The 20,363-nt window shown below is 42.5% G+C and overlaps 1 protein-coding gene and 2 non-coding genes across 3 annotated transcripts in view; 1 reads left to right on the top strand and 2 right to left on the bottom strand.

Annotated features, from left to right (window-relative positions):
• Positions 1-20,363, bottom strand: part of CLSTN2 (calsyntenin 2) — a 1,113,326-nt gene that overhangs the window by 607,928 nt on the left and 485,035 nt on the right. The window lies entirely within an intron of this gene.
• LOC119938156 lies at positions 56-192 on the bottom strand. Its single transcript, XR_005454357.1, has one exon. It is a non-coding gene; the product is annotated as a small nucleolar RNA SNORA7 (small nucleolar RNA).
• Positions 1,524-1,661, top strand: LOC119937791. The gene has a single exon (XR_005454214.1). It is a non-coding gene; the product is annotated as a small nucleolar RNA SNORA7 (small nucleolar RNA).

Genomic DNA, 20,363 nt, shown 5'->3' with positions numbered 1-20,363 from the left:
GTCTCTGCCCTCGACTCTCTCCCACACTGCTGCTGCTCAGCACAGGTGAATTTTGACTTGTAGCAGATTGCCTTCCACTCACTAGCCACTGCCCAAGCTAGGATTGGAATGGGTTGGCCTCTGCCTGACGCTCCCTCCATAGCCAAAACTGGTAGAGGACTGGAAACTCTCCAGATGTAATCCTGAGTGGGCCTCTACTACTACTTTCCTGTTATATAAGTGCTTGAGTACACCCCCGATATTCTGTGCCCAATCTGATTATCTTGTAACTATGCCAGCAATTACATAGAGTAATCTCTGAGGACTCTCGTTATCATCAACACCATCATCATCATCATCATCATCATATGTGGGAATGTGTGTTGTGTGTAATTTCCCTGTACATTTTCCTTGTACTCATCTCAGTTCAACCTGCCATATAGCTGTGTTATTTATTCCTTCAACTCATCTACTGGGTGTGGAGAACAATAATGACTAGGTGGGGAAGTAATCAAAAACACAATTCTTGCCCTCAAAGAACATAAACTATAATCGGTAATGGGTGAGAAGATAAATGTAACTATGCTTAATCATCACAAAGGTAAAACAATACAACTAATTACAACAGTAAGTCAGTCCCACCAGTTGGAAATTAATACCTCCTTGCTGTGGTCATGTCGCTTTTAGAGAGGTGCATACGACTCTTGGCATACCATGTTTGTTGGGATATGCCAATGCCTATTTTTGATGATTAGAGGGTGGGAGGCAGGAAAATGTGCTAATAAAGGGGCTGGAATCATTAGTGAAATATGTACTTTCGGTTTTGAGATTTGGGGTACTGACAGCCAGTTTCATTCACCTGGCCATTGTGAGGGAGGGATTAGGTTATGTGGGGTTTGTGGGAGCAGTCTGACTTCAGGGTATTCAAGTATGAGTAATTATGCAATCACCACAGGCCTTTTCAAGGCTGCAGGATAAATAATTAACTGCAGGACAACCAATATATGCAGTGGGACTTAGATGCATTTAAAGGGGACTATGATAAAAACATTTAGTGGGCTTAGTCTAAAAGGGCCTTAGGAAGAAAATGAACTTTCAATTTGGCTTTGCAGCATGGGAGTAGCATGGTCTGGCAGGAATCAATCAATCAATCGTATTTATTGAGCACTTACTGTGTGCAGAGCACTGTACTAAGCGCTTGGGAAGTACAAGTTGGCAACACATAGAGACAGTCCCTACCCAACAGTGGGCTCACAGTCTAGAAGGGGGAGACAGAGAACAGAACCAAACATATTAACCAAATAAAATAAATAGAATAGATATGTACAAGTAAAATAAATAAATAAATAAATAAATAAATAGAGTAATAAATATGTACAAACATGGATGATGTTACTGGGCAGATTAGCCCATAGGACGTATCTGTGCCTTAGTTTCCTCTTCTTAAAAATGGGTATTCAATACCTGTTCCCCATCCTAACTGTGAGCCCCATGTGGGGCAGGGACTGTGTCCGACCTGATTAACTTGTGTCTACCCAAGGCTTCGCCTCTCAGGATCACACCTGGAGAGTTTCCAGTACTCTACCAGTCTTGGCTACAGAAGGGAGTGCCAAGCCGAGGCCTACCCATTCCATTTCAAGCTTAATCAGTGGCTAGAGAGTGGAAGACAATCTGCTACAAGTCAAAACTCACCTGTGCCAGGCAGCAGTGGCACGGGAGAGTGTCGAGGGTGGGGACTGAACGTCACTGCGTGGAAGAAGGCAATGTTAAACCACCACTTCTGTATTTTTACCATAAAAACGCTATGGATACACTACCAGAATGATGGCAGCTGGAGGTTGGGCATTCTGGGAGAGATGTGACTATGGAGTCACTATGTGTCAGAGATGACTCGACAACATAAGACCCCAGTGCTTACAATAGTGCTTGATACATAGTAAATGCTAAAAAAACACTATTTTTAAAAAATTATTATTATTATTATTATGATAGGGAAGCAGCATGGGCCATTGCATAGAGCACAGACCTGGGACTCAGAAGTCATGGGTTCTAATCCCAGCCCTGCCAAATGTCTGCTGTATGACCTCGGACAAGTCACTTCATTTCTTTGGGGCTCAGTTACCTCATCTGTAAAATGGACATTGAGGCTGTGAGCTCCACATGGGACAGGGACTGTGTCCAAATTGATTTGCTTGTATCCAACCCAATGCCTAATACAGTGCTTAGTACAGAGTAATAGCTTAACAAATACCCTAATTGTTATTACGTGATAGTTCAGAAGTGAGGTTAGTCATGTAGAGGAAATGATACATATATAATGGCTGGATGGAAGAGTAATAATAATAATAATAATAATAATAATGGCATTTATCAAGTGCTTACTTAATATTTGCAAAGCACTGTTCTAAGTGCTGGGGAAGTTACAAGGTGATCAGTTTGTCCCACGTGGGGCTCACAGTCTTAATCCCCATTTTACAGATGAGGTAACTGAGGCACGGAGAACTTAAGTGACTTGCCCAAAGTCACACAGCTGACAACTGGCGGACCCAGGATTTGAACCCATGACCTCTGACTCCAAAGCCCGAGCTCTTTCCACTGAGCCACGCTGCTTCTCTACAAGTTAGGATGTCTTGGAGATGAAAGCAGTCAGGCAGTCAGGTCTGTGAGGAAGGGCAATTTGTAATAGTGCCAGTGGTCAGAGGTTTTGATTTTTTTGATGGGTTAATTTGGGAGCTAAAGTTTGGTTCTAGGGACAGAAACACGATCAAAATGATGCTTGACCAAAGTGATCCTGCTTCCTGTGGCTTCGATAGAGGAATAGGCAGTCTCCAATTGGGAAAGACAGCATGCAGTTTTGACAGTAGCCTAAATGGAAAGGGTAGCAATGACCTGGGCCAGTTCTATGGGCAACCTGGAAATTTGGTAAAGGCCAGATAGCTTATTCATAGACTTTGTGGTTTAATCTTTGTGAGTAGAGTTTTATTGCATGAGAATTTAGCTTATTGGACCACTTCATGCTGCACTCTACTGTTAAGGATAATTAATTAGTGTGGAGCCAAACATACATTTTCAAGCCTAGGAATATCTGACAAACATTAAGCTTAGTTCTGGTAAAGCACTTACCAATCGCCCCACACTCCTTAAATTTTGGTTTTTTTTGAGCATGCAAAGTACCCTGAGAGATACGTGTTATCTTGAGATTTTGGATGAAATACCAATTATTGAGTAACCTAATTGAACAAACCAAAATCAGTGCACTTGACCCAATATTAATGGATTTAACATGCTACTGGAAGGCCGCAATAATCTCGAGCCAAGAGTTGGTTGATTTTAGATGCATGTTGTCTACTGTTTGACCTTGATTACTGGGTCTGTTAGTTGACTCAGTAATCCAGAACCTTTGTAAAATTTAGGTCATCCAGTTCTGCTGCTTTAGATGGTGACAGGAGCAAGTGGAGTTTAATATTCACTCTGAAAAATTATCCTGGCTTTATTGCTAGTAGTAAATATACAAGATAATAATAATTGTGGTACTTGGTAAGTGTTTAATATGTGACAAGCACTGCACTAAGCTCTAGGGTAGATAAAAGATAATCAGGTCCCACATGGGGCTCACAGTCCATGTAGAATGGAGAACAGGCATTGAATCCCCATTTTACAGATGAGGAACTGAGACACGGAAAAGTTAAGTGACTTGTCCAAGGTCATGCAGCATTCCAATGGCAGAATTGGGGTTAGAGCCCAAGTCCTCTGACCCCCAGGCTTTTGCTCTTTCCATTTGGTTGTGCTGCTTCTCAGACGAGAACAAACTACTCAGAGCAAAATACCTGTCCTTCCTTTTCTTGAGACTGTGAGTACCCTGTGGGCAGGAACTGTGTCTAATCTGATATTCTTTGTCTCTACTTCAGAATATAGCATAGTGCTTGGCAGACAGTAAGGACTTAAAATATCATGATGATTATTATTACTATTTTAATATCTTGAAGTACTGTCCTCCTCTGTAGTTCTCCAGCACTATTTCTAAAATATGATACTATGGCTTCCCAAGGGTTTCCTAGAAGCTATGGTGTCTGGAAGGCAACTACTGCTCATGGCTTTAACCATTCAGTAGGAATCTAATTTGATTTACTTAGCCTGTAAGCTTGCTGTGGGCAGGAAATGTCATTGTTTATTATTGCATTGTACTTTCCCAAGTGCTTAGTATAGTGCAGTACAGTGCACAGTAAGGGCTCAATAAATATGATTGAATGAATGAATTTACTTCAAATATACTAATATATTGGAATAGATATTGATAGAGCTTCAGAGGTAGATAAAGGGCCAGAGACTGAGATATTTAGTGACAAATTGAAAGGGACAGAGAATGAAAGCTAGTGCACATGCATTTAACTGCACAATGAATAGTTATCAAGTTTATTTCTGGGTCCCTGTCTATCCTCCATTTGCTCCCACTCCCTTGGAGAACTCATTTGCTCACATATGTTTGACTACCACCTCCATGCAAATGATGACAAAATCTACACTACAAATCTTCTAGACTGTGAGCCCACTGTTGGGTAGGGACCGTCTCTATATGCTGCCAACTTGTACTTTCCAAGTGCTTAGTTCAGTGCTCTGCACACAGTAAGCGCTCAATAAATACAATTGATTGATTGATGACCAAATCTACAACTCCAGCCTTGATCTCTCTCCTTCTCTGCAGTCTCTCATTTCCTCCTGCCTTTAGGACAACTCTACTTGGATGCTCTGCTGTCACCTCAAACTTAACATGTCCAAAACATAACTCCTTATCTTCCCACCCAAACCATGTCCTCCCCCTGAGTTTCCCATCACTGTCGATGGCACCATTCATTCATTCATTCAATCGTACTTATTAAGCACTTACTGTGCGCAGAGCACTGTACTAAGCACTTGGGAAGTACAAGTTGGCAACATATAGAGACGGTCCCTACCCAACAACAGGCTCACAGTCTAGAATGGGGAGACAGACAACAAAACAAAACATATTAACAGAATAAAATAAAGAAAATAGTAAATATATACAAGTAAAATACAGTAATAAATCTGTACAGATGCCGTGGGGAGGGGAAGGAGGTAGGGTGGGGGGGATGGGGAAGGGGAGAGGAAGGAGGGGGCTCAGTCTGGGAAGGCCTACTGAAGGAGGTGAGCTCTCAGTAGGGCTTTGAAGGGAGGAAGAGAGCTAGCTTGGTGGATGGCGGGACGATGGCGGGACAGGTGGGAACGAGGCACAGTGATGAGGTTAGCAGCACAGGATCAGAGGGAGTGGGGTGGGCTGTAGAAGGAAAGAAGGGAGGTGAGGTAGGAGGGGGCGAGGTGATGGACAGCCTTGAAGCTGAGAGTGAGGAGTTTTCTCCTGATGCGTAGGTTGACTGGTAGCCACGGGAGATTTTTGAGGAGGGGAGCAACATGTCCAGAGCGTTTCTGCACAAAGATGATCAGGGCAGCGGCGTGAAGTATGGATTGAAGTGTGGAGAGACAGGAGGATAGGAGATAAGAGAGGAGGCTGATGCAGTAATCCAGTCAGGATAGGATGAGAGATTGAACCAGCAGGGTAGCAATTTGGATGAAGAGGAAAGAGTGGATCTTGGTGATGTTGTGGAGGTAAGACCGGCAGTTTTTGGTGACGGATTGGATGTGAGGGGTGTACGAGAGAGTGTAGTCGAGGATGACACCAAGTTTCCAGGCTTGTGAGACAGGAAGGATGGAAGTGCCGTCTACAGTGATGGGAAAGTCTTGGACATATTGAGTTTTAGATGGCGGGCAGACATCCAGATGGAGATGTCTTGAAGGCAGGAGGAGTCATGATTCTGAAGGGAAGGAGAGAGAGCAGGGGTAGAGATGCAGATTTGGGTGTCATCAGCGTAGAGACGATAGGTGAAGCCGTGAGTTCACCAAGGAAGTGAGTGTAGATAGAGAACACAGGGGACCAAGAACTGACCCTTGAGGAACCCCTACAATAAGGGGATGGGAGGGGGAGGAGGAGCCCACAAAAGAGACTGAGAATGATCGGCCGGAGAGATAAGAGGAGAACCAGGAGAGGATGGAGTCTGTGAAGCCAAGGTTGGATAGCGTGTTGAGGAGAAGGGGGTGGTCCACAGTGTCGAAGGTAGCTGAGAGGTCGAGGAGGATTAGGATAGAGTATCCTTCCTGTCTCACAAGTCTGTAACCTTGGTATTATCCTTGACTCCTCTCTCTCATTCAATTCACGTATTCAATCTATCACCAAATCCTCTCGGTTCAACCTTCACAGCATCATTAAAATCCCTCTTTTCCTCTCTATCCAAACTGCTGCCAAGTTCATTCATTCATTCAATCGTATTTATTGAGCACTTACTGTGTGCAGAGCACTGTATTAAGTACTTGGGAAGTACAAGTTGGCAACATAAAGAGAGGGTCCCTACCCAACAGTGTGCTCACAGTCTAGAAGTTAATCCATGCACTTATCCTATTCCACCTCAACTACTGTATCAGCCTTCTTGCTGACATCCCTGCCCAAGACCATACATCACTCGGCTACCTGAATCATTTTTCTAGAAAACCTTTCAGTCCAGGCTTTCCCACTCCTCCGGAACCTTCAGTGGTTGTCCATCCACCTTCGTGTCAAACAGAAACCTCATAGAAAAGGTTTTAAAATACTCAATCTCCTGTTTTACCTCCCTGATTTCCTATCAAGTCATTCCTCTAATGCCAACCTACTCACTATACCTTGATCTGACCCCTTATCCATGTCCTGACTCTGGCCCGGAACACCCACCCTCGACATGTCTGATAGACAATCACTCTTGCACTTTCAAAGCCTATTGAAGGCAGATCTCCTCCAGGAGGTTCTCCCCACCTAAACTCTCATTTCCTCTTCCTTCACTCCCTTCACCCTTGTACTTGGATTTGTTCCCTTTATTCACCCCCTTTCTGCCCCATTGCACTTAGAGAAGCAGCACGGCTTAGTGGAAAGAGCCTGGGCTTAGGAGTCAGAGGATGTGGGTTTTAATACTGGCTTCCCCATTTGCCTGCTGTGTGACCTTGGGCAAGTAACTTAACTTCTCTGTGACTCAGTTACCTTATCGGTATAATGGGGACTAAAAAATGTGAGCACCACATGGGACAATCTGATTACCCTGTATCTACCCCAGCACTTAGAACAGTGCTTGGCACATAGTAAGCGCTTAACAAATACCATCATCATCATCATCATCAATCGTATTTATTGAGCGCTTACTATGTGCAGAGCACTGTACTAAGCGCTTGGGAAGTACAAATTGGCAACATATAGAGACAGTTCCTACCCAACAGTGGGCTCACAGTCTAAAAGGGGAGACTGTACCATAATTATTATTGTTATTATTATGTACATATCTTTAACTTATTTGCATTAATGTCTGTCTCTGTCTAGACCGTAAGCTTTTTGTGGGCAGGAAATGTGTCTGCCAACTCTGTTATATTGTACTCTCCCAAGCCCTTAGAATAGTCCTCTGCACTGAGTAAGCATTTGATAAATATGATTGATAGGTTTCTTTTGTGTTGGCCTAGAAGAGATTAGGGTGGAGGTTCAGGAGACCTAGAACCTAATAACAGCTGTGTGACCTTGGGAAAGTCACTCATCTGTGCCTCAGTTCACCCATTTGTAAGCTGGGAATTAAATGCCAGTTCTACTGAGCCCTACATAAGGCAGGGACAGAGCCCTCCTCCCCCTCTCCACCCCCTCGCCTTACCTCCTTCCCTTCCCCACAGCACCTGTATATATGTTTGTACACATTTATTACTCTATTCATTTATTTATTTTACTTGTACATATCTATTGTATTTATTTTATTTTGTTAATATGTTTTGTTTTGTTCTCTGTCTCCCCCTCCTAGACTGTTAGCCCACTGTTGGGTAGGGACTGTCTCTATATGTTGCCAACTTGTACTTCCCAAACGCTTAGTACAGTGCTCTGCACACAGTAAGCGCTCAATAAATACGATTGATTGATTGATTGATATCATCATCAATCGTATTTACTGAGCGCTTACTATGTGCAAAGCACTGTACTAAGCGCTTGGGAAGTACAAATTGGCAACATATAGAGACAGTCCCTACCCAACAGTGGGCTCACAGTCTAAAAGGGGGAGACAGAGAACAAAACCAAACACACTAACAAAATAAATAGAATAGATATGTACAAGTAAAATAAATGAATAATAAAGATGAATAATATGATAGTATTGTGTCTATCCTAGCTTTTTAGCACTGCAAGTACTTAACTAATACATAATAATAAAAAAGTGTGGCTCCTAAAGTGCAATGAGGCCACATCTCCAACCACTTCAACCATTTTCTTACAATTTACATGGAAGTTCTTGGAAATATTTTTGGCAATGTTCATAAGCATTTCATCCATTTAATTTAATGTGGGAAGCCTATTCTATGTCAGATTAATTGGTTTCTTTGTATAGATGTTTTGTTTCTCTAGAATGGTTCAGAACAGGAACAATTTGGACTTTCCACATATAGACCTAACAGCTCTAGCATAAGAGTTTAGGTGTCAAACAGGCACTGAAGTTAATGCTCAAGGCCATGTGCTACCTTACTCTTTTTATAAGTATGCCACTAGACCATTTCATTTTATAAAATGTTATCTGATTACCTCATAATTTGCCTCCTGATCTTCATTTGTAATTTTAAGTGCATTTTATAAAACTAATAATTAGATTTTTTTCCTCATCACTATTACAGTGGAATCCATGTTCTTTGAATTTTGCTTCCTGCTTTAAGTTAAACTCATCAAATCTTTCGCACCTTACATTTAAGGGTTCAGTGTTTAGTTCAAGGGGGGAAAAAGCCGTAAAAATATCAGCAGATCGCATTCATTTCCCACAAAATATATGAATATGAATTTTATTTATGCTGTACTAAAATAGAATGTATTCCTGGAACATAAGTCAAGGGAAATTAAACATGTGAGAAACTATTTTGCATTGAGAATTGTCTAACGAGAAGTGAATTTTAAAGGCGTACATCTCACGTCCCCATGGTCTGAAGGAGGGATTTATGGAACAGAGGGTGGAATGGCCTCCGAGGGACTCTACCTGTGACAGAGACGTTTGGACCCTCATCCAAGTGGAAACCTGAGTGCGACCAAAGGGATTCCCCACCATTCTTCCATCACGCCATTCAGTCTTATTTATTTATTGAGCGCTTACTGTGTGCAGAGCACTGTACTAAGCACTTGGGAAGTACAAGTTGGCAACATATAGAGATGGTCCCTACCGAACAGTGGGCTCACAGTCTAGAATGCCATGTTATGCCTTCTCTCCCAACATGGCCTGGGCAGGGGCAACTGTGAAGGATTCTAGCATTGGCAGCAAGTGATCTCTACATATTTTAAAATGTTGAGGAAGCTCTGATTGTGAATGGAATCTGGATGAACCGGACCTGTTGGACCCCACTCTTCACCTTTTATGTTGTTGCTTTTGTTTTTCATTTCTACTGTTTTCATCCTAATATACCTGATTCCAAGAAGCCCTTCAAAGTTATTCTTAGCCTGTGAGTCCCTGGAGGGTCAGGGGCTGAATCTTCCCTCTAGACTCTAAGTTCATTGTGGGCAGGGAATGTGTCTCTGTTCATTGTTCATTCATTCATTCAATCGTATTTGTTGAGCGCTTGCTGTGTGCAGAGCGCTGTACTAAGCGCTTGGGAAGTACAAGTTGGCAACATATAGAGATGGTCCCTACCGAACAGTGGGCTCACAGTCTAGAAAGTGGGCTCACAGACTAGAAAAATTGTTAAATTGTACTCTCCCAAGTGCTTAGTAATGTCCTTAGTACAAAGCCTGACACATGGTAAGCTCTTATCAAATGTCATACTTATTATTATTTGTAGTAGAAGTAGTAGTAGTAGTAGAAACAGTTTTCTGCACATAGTGAGAGCTAAATAAATACGATTGGCTGACTGACTGACTCCTTCGTTCTCTCATGTGGTTTTTCCCAGTGATCGTTACATACTACTTTACACAGAGTAGGCACTTAATGAATACTATTACTACTTGTACTTCAAAAGTGATGTCCTTAGTACAAAGCCTGACACATAGTAAGCTCTTAACAAATGTCATACTTATTATTATTAGTAGTAGAAGTAGTAGTAGTAGTAGAAACAGTTTTCTGCACATAGTGAGAGCTAAATAAATTTGATTGGCTGACTGACTGACTCCTTCGTTCTCTCATGTGGTTTTTCCCAGTGATCGTTATATACAGCTTTACACAGAGCAGGCACTTAATGAATACTATTACTACTTGTACTTCAAAAGTGATGAAATATAATTCAACTGTAATCTTTAAAAAAATCTGTGAGTTCATTCAACAAGCCCTGAGACATATTATTTAATGCACAGCCATGCAAGTCTTCACTTTCTCCCTTAGGGGAGGATTGAATAAAACCTTGTTTTTTGATTGAATTAGTTGACTGTTTCAGGTTTTCTGTGCTGGGTCATTATATCCTTGCGTTTCTCTGGCAGTGGGAAAAGAGAACTGATTTAGTCAGCAGGGAGGTTCAACATGACCGCTTTACTTCTGGTGAAGTCAAATTTACCTACTCTCTGGTGGAACCTCTCTAACCCATGATAGACTAAACAATTCTGGGTAATTTTGTCAAAAATGCCATATCCAACCTTGCTTCAGGATCTAGTCCCCATTTAAAACATCATTCCTGTCTACAATGTTTCAATTTAAGATACATTTTTCTGGAACCTCAGGAACTCTAAGCGCTTAGTTCAGTACATCTGCACCCAGTAAAACCTCAACAAATATCGTTGATTGATTGTGATCGATCACAAGAGTGAGGGCTGCCTGAACACAGAATGCTCACAAGGATTGGACTACTGGAATATACACATATACTGGAACTGGAAAATACACACAATATACCACTGACTCGGATGCACATTTAATTTTACAAGATTAAGATCTCTAATCCCATCTAGACTGTAAACTCATGCGGGCAGGGGACATGTCTGACAACTCTGTTAGGTTGTACTCATCCAAGCACTTAGTATAATACTAATACTACTACAAATAATAATAATGGTATTTGTTAAGTGCTTACTATGCACCACACACTGTTTCAGGAGCTGGAGTAGATACAAGCTAATCAGGTTGTCCCACATGCGGCTCACACTCTTAATCCTCATTTTCCAGAGGAGGCAACTGAGGCACAGAGAAGTTTAGTGAATTGCCCAAGGTCACACAGCAAAGTGGTGGAGCCGAGATTAGAACCCATGACCTCTGACTCCCAAGCTCATGTTCTTTCCACTAAGCCACGCTGGTGCTTCCCTTCCCCACAGCACCTGTATATATGTATATATGTTAGTACATATTTATTACTCTATTAATTTATTTATTTATTTTACTTGTATATATCTATTCTATTTATTTTATTTTGTTAGTATGTTTGGTTTTGTTCTCTGTCTCCCCCTTTTAGACTGTGAGCTCACTGTTGGGTAGGGACTGTATATGTTGCCAACTTGTACTTCCCAAGCGCTTAGTACAGTGCTCTGCACACAGTACGTGCTCAATAAATATGATTGATTGATTGGTGCTCTGCACACAGTAAGTGCTCAATAAATATAATTGATTGATTGGGTGGGATTATCATAGTCAGGAGCTCAGCCCAAGCCTTTTAGTCTGTCAAGAAAGTGGATGGTCAAATGTCAGCGCTCCTTGAATGGGCTTAGATATAGCCCACCCACACTGAACCTTTCTTCAATGCTGAACAGCCTTCTTTCCCCATTTGAAACCTTTGAAAGATATGACATGTTGGGAAAAAAAAGAATTTTGAAGAAACAGAACTGCCTCATTATATTGCTACACTGTATCATCCCAGGTGCTTAGTACAGTGCTCTGCACACAGTGAATGCTCAATAAATACGATTGACTGACTATAACCTTATCTGACCCAAACTAGCAGAGTGGCCAGAGAGGCAACATGGCCTAGTGGAAAGACCATGGGCTTGGGAATCAGGGGACCTGGCTTCTACCTCCAGCTCCACCACTGGTTTGCTGTGTGGTCTTGGGCAAATCGCACTTCTCTGCCTTAGTTACCTCATCTGCAAAATGCGAATTAATACTCTGAGCCTGTGTAGGACCTGAACTGGCCTAAACCCGATTAATTTCTATCTGCCCCAGCACTTGGGACAATGCCTGACACATAAATACACTTAATATAGTATGTGGTTAACATGAGAAGCATGGGCCTGGAGACGGAAGGACCTGAGTTCTAATCTGAGCTGCGCCACATGTCTGTTGTGTGACCTTCGAAAAGCCACTTAGCCTCGCTGTGCCTCAGTTATCTCATCTGTAAAATGGGGCTATGAGTGGGAGCCCCAGGTGGGACAGGGATTGTGTCCAACCTGATTAACTTGTATCTATTCCAGTGCTTAGAACAGTACTTGGCACATAGTAAGCATTTAATAAGTACCATAATAATAATAATAATTATTATTATTATTAACGAGTAGCATTAAAAAGCAAAAGAAACAATGAAGACATGAGTTGGTCCCACATGGGCTGTATTGATTCTCTCAGGTATACCAGAGACTTATAAAGTACCTGAGATACTTGAGTGAATAACCATGCAGAACGCTCAATTTATTCTCTGGGAACTAACTATCAGATCTAGTTCACACTGTTAAATATGGGACAATAAAGAGTGTTTTTCTCTCAAGCTCCTTATAGTGCTTCTAAAATACAGTCTTGATTAGTGAAACAATCCCATTCTCTTAAAGCAGAGCAAAAGTTTTAATTTAGAATAGATACATGCATATTCATCCTGGTCTAAAAATAACGCCCCAAGTTCCTTTAGCATTTCAATTACAAACACCAGTTATTATTAGAAAAGATTACTATATGAGCTATAATAATTATGCCTAATTTACCCATGACTCAAAGGCTCCTTGGTACTTTAGCATGGCTAAGGTTTGGACATCATTTACCATTGACAGGTACGATGCCTGATTAAATCTGAATGAAGAAGTATCCAGCACAAACTACACAATCACAGTGCTTAAATAAGGATTTACAGCGACTTAAGTCATCTGTTCATTTCTGTACCTTTAACAGGAGGAGAGCAAGTGACTGAATGCTAATGAGATAATTTTGACAATAAAAATGTTACATTTAAAAATACTGCTTTTCACAAAGCTTTCTTCAGGTTGGCTGATTATTAGATCATCATTTTATTTACCTTGTTGTTGCTCATTTTCCTTGCCAGAAAATCATGGCTGGGTTTGATGTCAATTTTTTTTTCATCTGGGGAAGATATTAACAGATAAACAATATTCTGCACATAGTAAGTGCTTAATAAATGCCAACTGATGATAATAAGCATGATTTAGGGGGTTTTTTTCCACTTCTTTTTGGGTGGTTTAATTTATTTTGCTAAATATTCTTTAATTACATATCTGCAGAATTAGCAACTTTTGTGTGAGCCAGGTGGAAATAGTCTTATTATTGTCAGAGATTTTCCCAGTCCTTTCATCCCAAAGTCACATCCAAAATTCTTCATTGGTTAATTTTAATGACACGGCATGGCAAAAGGCCCAAATATCATTTTTCCATTGCTTCTGATAGTTAATATTTGGTTTCTACAATGATTAAACATGTGGATGGGCAGTGAATCTTCTCGTGGATGATGAGTTCCTAAGCCATTTCCTGTCTTAATAAACTATTAAGGATGTGTTAAAGGTGCAAGACGGCTTTGGAATAGGTCAAAATTCTGGCGTGTTCTTGCAGAGAAGAGAATTGCTTTACTTAGACCGCTTCCTTGATAAAGTTTTGCTGAAAGCCCAAAATTCCTCTATAGCAGACATATTTAATGAAAGGCAGGTGCCAACAATGAGTTTTGAGTCTAGAGGGGGAGACAGACATTAATATAAATGAACATTTCTGATATGTAAAGAAGTGCTGAGGGGCTAAGGGTGGGGTGAATAAAGTGTACAAATCCAAGACCTGTCAGGAGGCCGGCACAAGAAATGCCAAGGAATAACATGGACTTGCTGCTTGCATCCACTAGACAAGCAGCAGCATCTGGTAGTGGGTCAAACATGAACCCACTTGGATGAGGGTCTGAAGGTCATGGGTTCTAATCTAGCCTCCGCCACTTGTCTGCTGTGTGACCTTGAGCAAGCCACTTTACTTATCTGTGCGTCAGTTACCTCATCTGTAAAATGGGGATTGAGGTTGTGAGACCCATGTGGGACAGGGACTGTGTCCAATCCAATTTTCTTGTAACCACCCCACCATTTAGTAAAGGGCATGGCACATAGCAAACGCTTAGATAGGCCAACGATCTGGCCTCCTACTTCATTAACAAAATTCAATCCATCAGGTCCGACCTCCCCAAAGTCTCTTCCCCCCGGCTCTCAACACTCTCTGCTACTCTCCCATCCTTCCCAGCGGTATCCTCAGAGGAACTCTCCTCCCTCCTCTCAAGTGCTACTCCGGCCACCTGTGCTTCTGACCCCATTCCCTCTCATCTTATGAAATCTCTCGCTCCATCCCTTCTCCCCTCCTTAACTTAAATCTTCAACCGCTCACTCTCCACTGGTTCCTTCCCCTCTGCCTTCAAACATGCCCATGTCTCTCCCATCCTAAAAAAACCCTCTCTTGACCCCACCTCACCTTCTAGTTATCGTCCCATATCCCTCCTACCATTCCTTTCCAAACTCCTTGAACGAGTTTTTTACACGCGCTGCCTAGAATTCCTCAACAAGAACTCTCTCCTCGACCCCCTCCAGTCTGGCTTCCGTCCCCTTCATTCCACGGAAACTGCACTCTCAAAGGTCACCAATGACCTCCTGCTTGACAAATCCAACGGCTCATATTCTGTCCTAATCCTCCTCGACCTCTCAGCTGCCTTTGACACTGTGGACCACCCCCTTCTCCTCAACACGCTATCTGACCTTGGCTTCACAGACTCCGTACTCTCCTGGTTCTCCTCTTATCTCTCCGGTCGTTCTTTCTCAGTCTCTTTTGCAGGCTCCTCCTCCCCCTCCCATCCTCTTACTGTGGGGGTTCCCCAAGGTTCAGTGCTTGGTCCCCTTCTGTTCTCGATCTCCACGCACTCCCTTGGTGACCTCATTCGCTCCCACAGCTTCAACTATCATCTCTACGCTGATGACACCCAGATCTACATCTCTGCCCCTGCTCTCTCCCCCTCCCTCCAGGTTCGCATCTCCTCCTGCTTTCAGGACATCTCCATCTGGATGTCCGCCCGCCACCTAAAGCTCAACATGTCGAAGACTGAGCTCCTTGTCTTCCCTCCCAAACCTTGTCCTCTCCCTGAGTTTCCCATCTCTGTTGACGGCACTACCATCCTTCCTGTCTCACAAGCCCGCAACCTTGGTGTCATCCTCAACTCCGCTCTCTCATTCACCCCTCACATCCAAGCCGTCACCAAAACCTGCCAGTCTCAGCTCCGCAACATTGCCAAGATCCGCCCTTTCCTCTCCAACCAAACTGCTACCCTGCTCATTCAAGCTCTCATCCTATCCCGTCTGGACTACTGCACCAGCCTTCTCTCTGATCTCCCATCCTCGTGTCTCTCTCCACTTCAATCCATATTTCATGCTGCTGCCCGGATTATCTTTGTCCAGAAACGCTCTGGGCATATTACTCCCCTCCTCAAAAATCTCCAGTGGCTACCAATCAATCTGCGCATCAGGCAGAAACTCCTCACCCTGGGCTTCAAGGCTGTCCATCCCCTCGCCCCCTCCTACCTCACCTCCCTTCTCTCCTTCTACTGCCCAGCCCGCACCCTCCGCTCCTCTACCGCTAATCTCCTCACTGTACCTTGTTCTCGCCTGTCCCGCCATCGACCCCCGGCCCACGTCATCCCCCGGGCCTGGAATGCCCTCCCTCTGCCCCTCCGCCAAGCTAGCTCTCTTCCTCCCTTCAAGGCCCTGCTGAGAGCTCACCTCCTCCAGGAGGCCTTCCCAGACTGAGCCCCTTCCTTCCTCTCCCCCTCGTCCCCCTCTCCATCCCCCCATCTTACCTCCTTCCCTTCCCCACAGCACCGGTATATATGTATACATGGTTGTACATATTTATTACTCTATTTATTTATTTATTTATTTATTTATTTATTTTACTTGTACATTTCTATCCTATTTATTTTATTTTGTCGGTATGTTTGGTTCTGTTCTCTGTCTCCCCCTTTTAGACTGTGAGCCCACTGTTGGGTAGGGACTGTCTCTATGTGTTGCCAATTTGTACTTCCCAAGCACTTAGTACAGTGCTCTGCACATAGTAAGTGCTCAATAAATACGATTGATTGATTGATTAGATATGGTCTAATTAAAGCAATTTTCTTCTCTGCAAGAACACGCCTGAAGTTTGACCCATTCCAAAGCAGTAGTGAACCTATAACACACCCTTAATAGTTTATTAAGACAGGAGATTGCTTAGGGAATCATCATCCTCCTCAAGAAGTTTCACTGTCCATCCACACGTTTAATCATTATAGAATATAGAATTATAGCTGTTAGTATTACTTGCCTGCCTCCAGACCAAATTAGTGGCACAGAATAGACTTGCTTTTTGTTTTTTATTGTACTGTTAAGTGCTTACTCTGTTTGAGGCACTGTACGAAGCATTGGGGTGGATAAAGCCTAGTTAGGTTGGACACAGTCCATGTCCCTCATGGAGCTCACAGCCTTAATCCCCATTTTACAGATGAGGGAACTGAAGCACGGCCGAAAAGTACTCCATCAACATTTGGACCAGAAGGAAATGAACAGAAACTCCTTCCCTTCATATACCTAACCCATCCAGTGTCCAGCACAAATCATGATATTCATCTCATGGGGACATGATAACTATCTTGTCAATTACGCCAAACTTCAAATTATGAGGGAAAGCCAATGGTCAGATGGGAGACAGAAGCAGAAGATGGACCAGTAAACAATGATCGTCGTTTAGAAAATTGTCACAAATAATGGTATATCCTTCAAAATCAGTGTTGTCTACTGGAAAGAGCATGGGAGGCCCTGGCATGTAATCTTGACTCTGCCACATGTCTGCTGTGTGATTCTGGGCAAGTCACTTAACTTCCCTGTCACCTCAGTAAAATGGGGATTAAATCTTACTCCCTCCTATTCAGATTGTAAGCCCCATATGGGACAGGGATTGTGTCCAAACTGATTAATTTGTATCTAACTCAGCTCTTAGTACAGTTCTTGGCAAATAATAAGAACTGAATGAGTACTATTATTACTATTACCAAAATGCAAAAAAAAAAAACCCTCATGGTGGTTCCAGTAAGTCTTGGATGTTCAAGCTCTAAATGAGTTTATTGACAGTGAGAAAAACGCAGCCCACACAGAGGAGAAAATTATGTACCATATTACAGCAGCTTCATCTTGTTCTTTTCAGTAACATCGCATTAGTCATTTTCATGGCCGAGCACACCATAGGCATCTGATGGGGAGGTAGATTTCAATTGAAATGACTCTTTTTCAAATGAAAGTTGTGTTGTCAACGTCCCAAACATGATTAGCATTAGGCAAAAAAGTATTATTTTAGGAAAGCTCTTTTCAATTGCAGGTTACAAGTGCCACCCCATTCTCATGCTCCATTACCTGCCACGACCCCAGCTGATGAGCTACTCTACATCCCTCTCACCCACCCCTCATTCATCACCTTATCAAATCATGCAATGACATATGTCCTCCCAACTGCGCTCAATGTTGACCTGAGGAACAATTGTACTGACCACAGTTGTAATCATGATAAATTCCTTTTTAGCAAATCTGAAGAAAATCTACCTAATAAAAGAGACCTATGATACTAACTTCAAAGGGCCTAGAAATGAGATTTCCCAGGACCTTTCTGAAGTCTTTTTATCACACAGAGAAGCCACACAGCCTAGTGAAAAGAACACAGGCTTGTGTGTCAAAGATCCTGAGTTCTAATCCCACATTTGCCACTTGTGTGACCTCTGGATATCACTTAACTTCTCTGTGCATTACTTCCCTCATGTGTAAAGTAGGGATTAAATCCTACTCCCTCCTAATTAGACCATAGGCTTCCTGCATACAGGAACTGTGTCCAACCTGATTATCTTGTATCTTCCCCAGTGTTTAGTACAATATTTGGCATGTAGTAGACATTTAACTAGTACAATAATAATAACTAAGCCATTCCTTACCCCGTCCTCTGATTCCCACCCTCTACCTATGGGAGTCCATTAAGGCTCAGTTCTGGGTCCCCTTTTATTCTTTTAGACTGTGAGCCCACTGTTGGGTAGGGACTGTCTCTATATATTGCCAATTTGTACTTCCCAAGCGCTTAGTACAGTGCTCTGCACACAGTAAGCGCTCAATAAATATGATTGATGATGATGATCATGATTCTCCACCTTCACCCACTCCCTCAGAGAACTCATTTGTTCCCACAGCTTCAACTACCATTTCTACTCAGATGATTCCCAAATCTACCACCCCACCCTGACCTCTCTCCTTTTCTGCAATCTCTCATTTCCTCCTGCTTTCAGGATCTCTCTATCTGGGTGTCCCACTGACACTTCAAACTTAACACGTTCAAAACAGACCTCTTCATCTTCCCACACAAACCTTGTTTTTCCCTCGTCTTCCCATCACTTCCCAACACCACTATCCTCCCTGCCTCACTAGCATGTAACCATGTTACTATTCTCCAATTATCTTTTTCATTCAACCCAAATATTCAATATGATCATCATCAGTGGTATTTATTAAGTACTTCCTGTGTTCAGAGCACTGAACTAAGTGCTTGGAAGAGTGCAATATTACAGTTAATAGACATTTCGCTCCCACAATAACACATAATCAAATCCTATAGTTTCTACCATCCCCATGTTGCTAAAATCTCCCCTTAACTGCTACTGCTCCTGCTATTATGCTGATCCATACACTTAGCATATTCCACCTTAACTGATACTTCAGCCTCCTTAGACCTCCCTACCACCCTTCTCTCCCCACTTCCAGCTTTCTTCAATTCCCTGCCCAGACCATTTTCCTAAAAAAAAAAATTCAGGCCACGTCTCCCCACTCAAGAACATCCAATGGTTGTCTGTCCACCTCCACATCCAACAAAAACTCATTACCATCAACTTTGAAGCAATCACCTCACTCCCAACCACCCTTATCTTGCTGATTTCCTGCTTCTAACCAGTCCACACATTTTTATTCCCTAATACCAACCTACTCACTTTACCTCAATTCAATCTACCTCACCCCCAACCCCTTGCCCACATCTTGCCTCTCGTATGAAACGTCCTTAGATAGTAAGCACAAAGTAAGCACTAAGTACTCAGTAAGTAAGAGTGAATTAATTGATTGACTGACTTTGGCAATTCATATAGAGCAGGATGAACAAATGGGAGATTATATGTAATATGATCTACATGTCAACCTGAATTTATCTATCTCAATGCCAACTGCTTTTGCACATCCTTCCTCTAGCTCATAACTTCCTCCATACCCATATTTGCCAGATCACTACTCTCCGTACCCTTGAAGCCTTATTAAATTCTCCTCCAGGATGCCTTCTCCAATAAAGCACTCATTTCCTAGGCTCCCTCTCCTGCCTGTGTCATTTATACACTTGAATATGTGACCTTTGAGCATTTGATATTTGCCCCAACCTCAACTCCACAGCACTATACTAAGTCCTGGGGTAGGTACAAGGTAATTGGCTGGGATATAGTCCCTATCCTACATTGGGCTCAAAGTCTTAATCTCCATTTTACAGAAGAGATAACTGAGTCTTAATCCCCATTTTACAGATGAGATAATCAAGGCAAAGAGAAGTTAAGTGATTTGCCCCAGGTCACACAGCAGGCATGTAGTGGAGCCAGGATTAGAACTCAGGTCCTTCTGATGCTCAGGCTGCCCACGCTCTATCAGCAAGGCAATGCTGCTTCTGTCTCTTTCTAGACTATAAGCTTGTTGTGAGCAGGAAATGTATCTATCAACCGTTGTATTGAATTCTCCCAAGCACTTAGTACAGTGGTCTGCACACAGTAAGCACTGAATAAACACCACTGGTGATAATGATGAAGAAATTGGTGGTGTTGTGCTATTCTACTTCATAATTGAGTGCAATTGCCCGCTGATTTCTCTGTGATGGAAACTGGACCTTTTGAATTTTGGGCCCTTGATATTTACTCCATCCTCTGCCCCATAGCACTTTTGTACAGATCTATATGTTATTTATGTATATTCTTGTCTGTCTCCCCTTCTAAACTGTAAGCTTCTTGTGAGCAAGGAATGTGTCTACACACTCTGTTGCATTGTGATCTCCCAAACACTTGGTATAATGTTCTGAACACTGTAAGCAATGAATAAATACCGTTGA

Source organism: Tachyglossus aculeatus, chromosome 1 (genome assembly GCF_015852505.1).
Source record: "Tachyglossus aculeatus isolate mTacAcu1 chromosome 1, mTacAcu1.pri, whole genome shotgun sequence".
Lineage (NCBI taxonomy): Eukaryota > Metazoa > Chordata > Mammalia > Monotremata > Tachyglossidae > Tachyglossus > Tachyglossus aculeatus.
This window is presented reverse-complemented; position numbering and strand designations above follow the sequence as displayed.